Source organism: Miniopterus natalensis, chromosome 14, assembly GCF_054644295.1.
Source record: "Miniopterus natalensis isolate mMinNat1 chromosome 14, mMinNat1.hap1, whole genome shotgun sequence".
Taxonomy (NCBI): domain Eukaryota; kingdom Metazoa; phylum Chordata; class Mammalia; order Chiroptera; family Miniopteridae; genus Miniopterus; species Miniopterus natalensis.
In genome coordinates, this window is record NC_142094.1 from 56,940,384 (window position 1) to 56,948,377 (window position 7,994).

Genomic DNA, 7,994 nt, shown 5'->3' on the forward strand with positions numbered 1-7,994 from the left:
AGCCTTTATCACATATTTTCTTTGATGTGTCCTCGATACAGTCAGCAGCAAACGCCTGTAGATTCCTGGCAGCTGATAAAAATGTCTCACAACTTCCGGAAGTGGCCGTTTAGGTCAGATGGCCGCGTGTCTGGTGACTGTGCAGGGAGTGGGCTCCGGGGAGCCTGGAAACTCCATAAGCCTCGAGAGTTTGCTCTGGGCGTCGTGGCTGGGACCTCGGTCAGGTAAACTGTCCATCACTGCGAGTCCTGCCACTTGTTCAACCATCATTCACGGGAGGACCACGCTTGTGTCTGCCTTCCCTCTTGCTCCAAGAGAAGGCTCTAGAAAGATTTCCAGGAATCATGATCACAGGGCGACGGTGTCTGTGCTGCAGCAAGCGGGGGGGCTGCGCTCGGACAGGGAAAAGCTGCTCTGCGAGCTGCGTCTGAAGGCCCATCAACAGGTCCAGCTGCAAGAGGCCAACCCTTTGCTCACGCAGAAGTCAGGCGCGGCTGCCGGTGAAACCCTGGCGTTGGGGAAGCTCTTCATCTGCTTGTCCTCAGAGCGGGTCAAGCTAATGTAACGGGGGTAAGAAAGAAGCGCCCTGTTCATTGTGAGCGGAGCGCCCAGGCTGTCACATCAAAATAGCACACAGGAAACAGTACCACAAAGATTAATTCTGGAGAGGAAGGGACCACAGGCCATCTATCTGCAGTTTTAATGAGCAGATCCTGGCCTCTGACCCCGTACCATTACCTAACAATCCAGTATTGAATGCCATGTGGCCTCCACTTCCTGTGGGCGCGGAGGCCGAGTTCCCACCCGAAGGCCAGCCATCCGCAGGACCAGAGTCACTCTCTGCCCAGCTGGCTGTTCCTGCCGATCGGGCAATCTTCCCGAACAGAGTGTCGGCCCAGGCGGCTTGCTTCACGGAGACGCGAATTAGCAGCTTGAGAAATCGAGGCCTGGCGCTTGGACTGCCTATCCTGTCTGCCCTCCAGCCCAGCCCCGCTCTGGCTGTTTTGTTTCATGCAGTCAAAAACAGCCAAGGACAGTCTTGGGACACATTCAGCTCTTTGGAAAGATCTTTGCAACCAACAGGTTTAAAAAAAAATTGGACTTCTGCAGTCAAGAGTAACAGCTAAAAAAAATAGAGAGACTCATAGATAGAGAACAGACAGCTCTGGTGGGGGGAGGGGGAGCAAAAAATAAAAAAAGAGAGACCTCATGGGCATGGAAACAGTGTGGTGATTGCAGGAGGGATGGGGGATAAGTGGTAACGGAAAAAATAAAATAAAACAAAAAGAGTAACAACTACATACTAAAGAGCAAAAAGAAATGAAATAATTGGGGGAGAAAATAAATGTATAAAGCCCCCGGCCCAGGCCACAGCATCTATAAGGTTCATTATAAATAAACAACCAGCCAGAATGATGCCAGAGGCCCGCAACTGGCCTGGAAAGCAAGGCTGTTCTATTGACCTCAAAGGAAACAATGTTTCATTCTCTTGCACAGTTTCTGAAAGTTCTGTGAACACAAGTATCAGGGCCACCTGAGTACTTGCTAACACTCTCCCCCCAGGCCTTCCCAAGAAGAATCTCCAGTGCAAATGCCAGGGGGTTTGAATTCTTAGCCAACACTGGGGATCTGATGGTCGGGAAGACATTGCATCAGCCAGCTCACGCATTTTACTTGCCGGTGATAAAAGCTGACCCTGAAGCTTGAAGTCAGGGCTAAAGACTCTGTGTCTGCAAATAGGCCTTGCATGGGTGCTGACTCACTCCTTCGAAGCGCAACCACAGGACCACAGGAAAGCTGCTTAGCTCTGTGCCCTGCGGTTTCCTCATTTGTATGTTCAGGACTTTAAATGAAATACTACATGAGAAGCATTTTAGCACAATGCTCTGATTCTAAGAAGAAAGTAATAAATAATGTCGTTAACAGACAATTAGAGGATTATTAAATAGGTTAAGAAACCAGCTCAGACTTTCAATAGTCGTGACTTATCAGTTTGTCCTACAGACAGAAAAGCCTTTGAAGGCCAGAGGCATTTCTCATTAGTTTGCTTTCGCAAGCCGCACATCGCTGATAGAAGGATGGATGAACAAAGAAAGGACTGCACAGGGCCGGCTTTTACCTCGGGCGTGGCCCCAGGCCTTGCTCCAGATGGAGTGTTGAGATGCCTTGGCCCTGAGAAGGGGACCCTTGGGCCAGTGCCTCTGGCTTTTTTTTTTTTTTTTAAGGCCTGCACTTTGTTGAGGGGTTTGCCCTGGTTCTTGGGAACCCTGGGAAAGTCTGGAGGTGGGAGGGAGAGAGGGAGAACAGTTACATTCCAGGAGGAAGGGATGGTAAGAGAAGGAATTTCCTCAAATATTGGCCTTCCGCCTGTCAGAAAGGGGCGTGGGTCAGGAGTGGTGGCCGCTCACAGGACAGGCTGGTACCGGAGGCTCTTCTTCCTGGCTCCACAGGAGGATCACCCGGGTCTCTGATAATAGTTCAGTCTCGGCCCCTCTTAGGAGATCCTGAGCTACATAATCTGGGCGGGGTGGAGCCTCAGTTCCTTAACGCTTATGGTTCTAAGAAGTCACCCAGGTTGGGAATCACCAATAGCCCCACGAGGTGGGTGGCAACCGGCCAGGACGCACCCAGCTCCTTTAGCCTAAGGCCCTCTTCCCTGCTTCTCCCCGTGGTCCCCAGAGGCCAACAAGTCCTGTTTTAAAAACTGACACTAAGCCAGGCTCTCATGGGCTAGAGACAGAGACCACCAAGAACTAGGACTGGAAGGCAAGTCCCTCCACTCACCTCACTGGTGTTTCCCAAGGGAGTGCGCCAGGACCTGTATTTTTAAGAGACAAACCCAGATACTTCTCGTAATTGGGAAAGTTTGGAAAACATCCCATCTATCCTTTTTGGAGTCCAAGCCATAGAAAAGAAACGCGAGTCAATGTACCAGCTAGAATCTACAGCAAGGTGCCCAGGCGCCGCTTGCCTGCAAGTCCAGGTTTATTTCTCAGGAACCCAGACGGCCATTTGGGGGCTTGGGAGACAGCGCCTGGCTGGGGGCCGCCGTTCAGACCCGCCACCCGCGCTCCGCAGGTTCTGGGCGAGCCGGGCGCGAGCCGCGGAGTCATCGTTTCCAGCCTCAGCCTGGAAAAGCTGGACGGTGCAGCCGCGTGTGCTCCTGGCAGCCGGGCGCCCGAGCCCCGCGGCCACATCATCCTGGGGCGGGGATGTGTGCGCTCCGGGCCACGTCTGTGCCGCCGGGCGCGCGGCGCGGGAGGCGCCCGGCCCCCAGCCGCCCCGGGGGGAGGGGGGCGCGCGCCGGCTGGGGGCGGGACCCTGGCCGGGACCCCGAGCGGTCTCTAGGACCCGCGGGACGCCGCCGGCGGGCGGGGTGCGGGGGAGACCATAATTTGTTCCGTGGTAATGAGACGGTGACTGTTGGCCCCGTGGATCCATTTCACAGGCTCGCCCCCGCTCCCTCACGATCGCGCCGGGCCCGGGCCAACGCGGACAGCTCGCCCGCGTACGGCAACGGTCAGGGCCGGCTCGGGCCGGGCGGCGCGCGCGCACACGCGGGGGAAACTTTTTCAAAAAAATGAAAGCCTAGACGAGCCCGGCGCGCGGGCGCTGCGCGAGGGGTTCGGAGCCGACTCCCCGCGGCCGACTCCCCGCCCGGCCCGCTCGCCGCCCGCGGGGCATGGTGCGCGCTCGCCGCGGGGCCCCCGGAGCCGCTGCGCCGAAGGCGGGCGACCATGGCCGCGCGCCCCCCGCCCGCGCCCCCCGCCTGCGCCCTCCTGCTCGCCCTGGCCGGGACCCTGCTGATGCCCCGCGCCGCCCGCGGTAAGTCCAGGAGCCCCGGAGGCTCCCTGAGGTCCCGAGCTCTCCCCTCCGGCCGACCGCCTGGGGTCGTCCGCGGGCTGGGGACTCGCCCCCCGGGCACCTCGCGCGGCGCTGGGGGGACGCCGAGTGGGCGGGTCTGCTCACCGAGGCGCGCACCGGGGCGCGTCAGCTGAGCCCCTGGGTTCTGGCTCTGGGCTGGGCTCGGAGAGGACACCCCCTGCCCCCCTCCGCCACCCGCCGCCGCCACCAGGTGCCAATTCCCGGGGGGAGGAGGAGCGCTTGGCTGGGGTTGCGAGCCGCCAGCACGTAGCCCTGACGGCGCGGCCTTGGGGCTGCGCCCCCCAAGCCTTCCCAACCGGATGTCATTGGCCAGGGCGTCTCTGTCTTGACAGTTACACAGGTCGCCAGGGATGGTGCGCATCGGGTCACCTTACCCTGTCCCTTAGTCACTTCCTCCAGCCCCAGGCTCTGGGTCGACCCTCCGCAAGGTTCCCTTTCCACCCCTCCTCCCCACGGACACACTTGGGGGTCGCGCAATAACCACGCAGGTGTCCTGCTGAGTTCCACAGTGGTCTCTACTGGGGCGGGGGGGAAGGACTCTCGTTTTCTTTAGCTTTCTTTCCCTCTTTTGTTAACTCCCGGTCGCTCCCCAGGTGTCAGTGGTGGCCAAACTTGAGCAGAATTTTCCGCCTCCCGCTGCTTGGTCGGTTTGGGGGGCCGTCAGTCATCGCTTAAGTCAACCTTGTGCAAAACCACAGCTCATTTCGAAGTTCAAGTGTGCACAGGAGAGCTGCCTGACAGACCCGGGTCCTCGAGCCGTACCCCAGGGAAGCCGGGCACCTGTGGGTCCCCTCCCTGTGCGCCCGGAGGCCGCGCCCAGCAGGTGTCTTTGTAACAATCGGGTCGCTTCCCCCAGCCGGCGCCGCGCGTCTCCGCCGCTAGGGGCGCTGCCGGCCAGCCGATGGGCGAGCGGCCCGCACCCCGCTCCGCGCTTCCCGGGTCCCCCAGGGCCCCTTCTTCCTGCAGCCGCGACGCGCTCCCGCTTTAGGGCGCGTTTCATTCCGCAACGGCCCCGCCGCCCTCCGCGCGCCGCCTCACCCCCTGCCATGGGGCTGAGCCCCAGCTCGGGTTAAAACCCGCGCAGCCAGTAAGACCAGCTCGGGAATGTAAGTCCAGGACCGCGCAAGACCCGCAGCCGGGGCCAGGGCGCAGCAGGGCTGCCGACCGGCTGAGGAGCCCGGTGCCCTGCGCGCAAGACAGTGCTCGGAAGTGTCTCGAGAGCCTTTTGTACAAATCGGTCCTTTCCAATGTTTCCTGAGAACAGAACTTTTAAAAACTGAAACAGAACCCCAGCGTGCGCCCCGGGGTGGCATTGAATTCGGAACGCGCTCTGCGCAGGGAGACAGAGGTCGGCCAGCATGGATGATATATATATATAATATATATTTAGAGGAAAATGTTTATTAAATCAAGCTAATAATGGGGAAATACTTTAGGGAGGGGGAGCTCTTAGGATTTTGTGCCTGCAGCCTTGGTGGAGAGCTTTTCCTTAGGACGGACAGGATGCAGAATAGAAGGTGGTTAGACCTGAACATTTTGAATGGGTTTCATGGGGCAGCCCAGGATCCGCTGCTTCTTCATACCCTGGGTTCTCAATATCGAGTCTTAATCAATCAATGCCCCCAGTCATAGCGCTGAGGTTGTTTAAAAAGCCAAATGGACAATGAAATATTTCTTTGGGTTGGCAACAGAAAAGGAAGGATTACTGCTTTTTGAAGGCAGAGCATGTCCGGCGGTTTGTCTCCCTGTGTGTTACCCTGATCCCCGGGACAGTTGCCTACTTGGTACCTTTCAGCGGCATGTCAGCCCTAACGGGTCCCAACCAGAGCCCTAGACCCCAGACCCTCTACGTCTGAACTCCTTCCTTCCCCAGCATGGCCAACTCATTAGTCACGTCTTCTTCAAGTTAGTAACTGCCTTCTCCAGATGCCTCATGAGGTCACCTAGAGAGTCATCCCTAAGTCATCCCTCCCTCTCCATAAGCCACCGATCTCCAGAACATATTCCCATCTTCTTTTTATCTCTTCTGCAGAAGCGTCTCGTCCCCGGGATGGCAGCCCCCTCACTGGTCTGCTGGCTTTCCTGCCCATCCCCACACAGTGCACTCTTTCCAACACCACAGCCAAAGTCATCATTTTCAATCATGAGCTGGATCCTGCAGGTTTCCTGTTTCAAACTCACCAGTGGCTTTCCAGGGCCCTCAGGAAAGAAAATCCACGCCTCTGGAGAACCTAATCTCTGTTTTCCCCTCTGACCTCCTTTCTTTCCCTTCTCGCCCACCCTGCCCCGGCCACACGGACTTCTCTTCTTTCCAACCTTCCAGTTTAGCATTGCTGTCATTTTTAAAAGCAACGTTCGATGTTTGCATTAAGAAGACTGTAAATACTGTTCACGGTTAAGCCACCCGGTGTTCTGTGATTCCACTTCACCCCTCTTGCAGCTTTTTGTTTTTCCTAGAGTTAATAGTTGCCTTGGATTTTAAATGTTTTGCTTTGTTTCTTACATACTAATCTTTACTCCCAAACTTTCTGGGAGAATTATTCTGTTCCTTTCAACATCACACACGTCAGGTAGTCTGTCCATTGTTTATTTATTTTTTCTTGGTGTTATCTCTCCTGGAGCCCTTTATCTGCCTGTTCCAAGGTAAATTGGGTACTTTTTAGGCAAGCTTTCTAGCTGTTGTCTAGCTGCTGGAAATTCCTCCTGCATCCTTCCGTGTTGGATCACCTGTCCCATGACCACCAAAACTTTCTCTTTCATAGTTTATTCTTTGTTTTTGTGGAGCACATTTTCCCGGTAACTTCCCAAAGAAGTGTGTGTGGGAGGTAACTTTTTTTTTTGAGAACTTGTTAGAATGCTTTCTTTCACCTGCAAATAACAGAAAATCTGACTACAGCAGTTTTTTAAAGCAGTGAAGTGGGTCAGTGATACTATTAGGGACCCAAGCTCTTACTTTTGTTTCCATCTACCATTCTTACCTGTTGACTTCTGCCTTTATGTTTATTGCCTCTTGGTCTCAGGATGGCGGCTGTACCTCTTGGCGTTGTATCTGTGTTCCAGGAAGCAACAGGGCAGAAGTGGCAAAAGCAGAGCTCGCCAAATCTATCTTATCAGAAAAACATGAATATTTCTAGGAACTTCTGTAGCAGATTTTTCTCTCGGCCAAACTGTGACATAGGACGACTGCCAGCTGCATGGGAAGATAGAAAATTGAATATTTTTAGCTGTTGCAAACAAAACCAAGTCCTGTGAGGAGGAAAGAAGGTTAGACCGTGAGCCCAGACACAAACGTGTATATATTTTACCCTTGATTGCTAGTTGGCTTAGGTATAAAATTCCAAGGCGAGGTCATATTTCCTCAATATTTTATGAGACAGCGCTTCATCGCCTCTACGCCCTGTGCGGCCTGAGACCCTGATGGCCCTCTGTCAGCCCTTTAAATGTAGCCTCTTAACTTCCTGAAAACTTTTATCTCTTTTCAGCCCAGTCTTTTTCCATTTCCTAATGAAGTGCTTCAGCTACGTTCTTGTGAGGCATGGTGCTGGGAGCTCCGAAGCTCTTTCCATTTGAAAGTTCATGCTGCAAAGTCCTACTATGCTTATTACTATGGTGTCATTCCTCCAATGATTTCATCCATAGTGTTTTTATCCTGCTTCTACTGAAACTGCTATAAGCTGGATGTCCCCACCTTCTAAAAACATCCTCTAATTTTCTTCCCGATTTTCCGTCTCTTTGTATTTTTTTTTCTACTCTCTGGGAGAGTTTAATTTCATTTTCCAGCCCTGCTGTTCAAGTTATTTATTTCTGCTACCAGATATTCAATTTCCAAAGGGGGTTTCTTGTTCTATGAATGTTCCTTTTTTTTTTTTTTTAGTGTTCTGTTCATTTTTAAATGATGAATGCAAGATTTCTACGAACTCTTGAGTGTATTTTTATTTTTAAGCGCTTTTTTGCTCAGTCCATCCTCACGTTAGCTCTGTGATTTCCCCACCCCCATTTCTGATAGTCTCTGACTTTCTTCAAGTGTCTAAATCTTGGCGCTCTGTTTATATTTAATCATGAGACACAGAGAGGCCGGTTGAAAGCTCTGTGTTCTTCCTAAGCACACA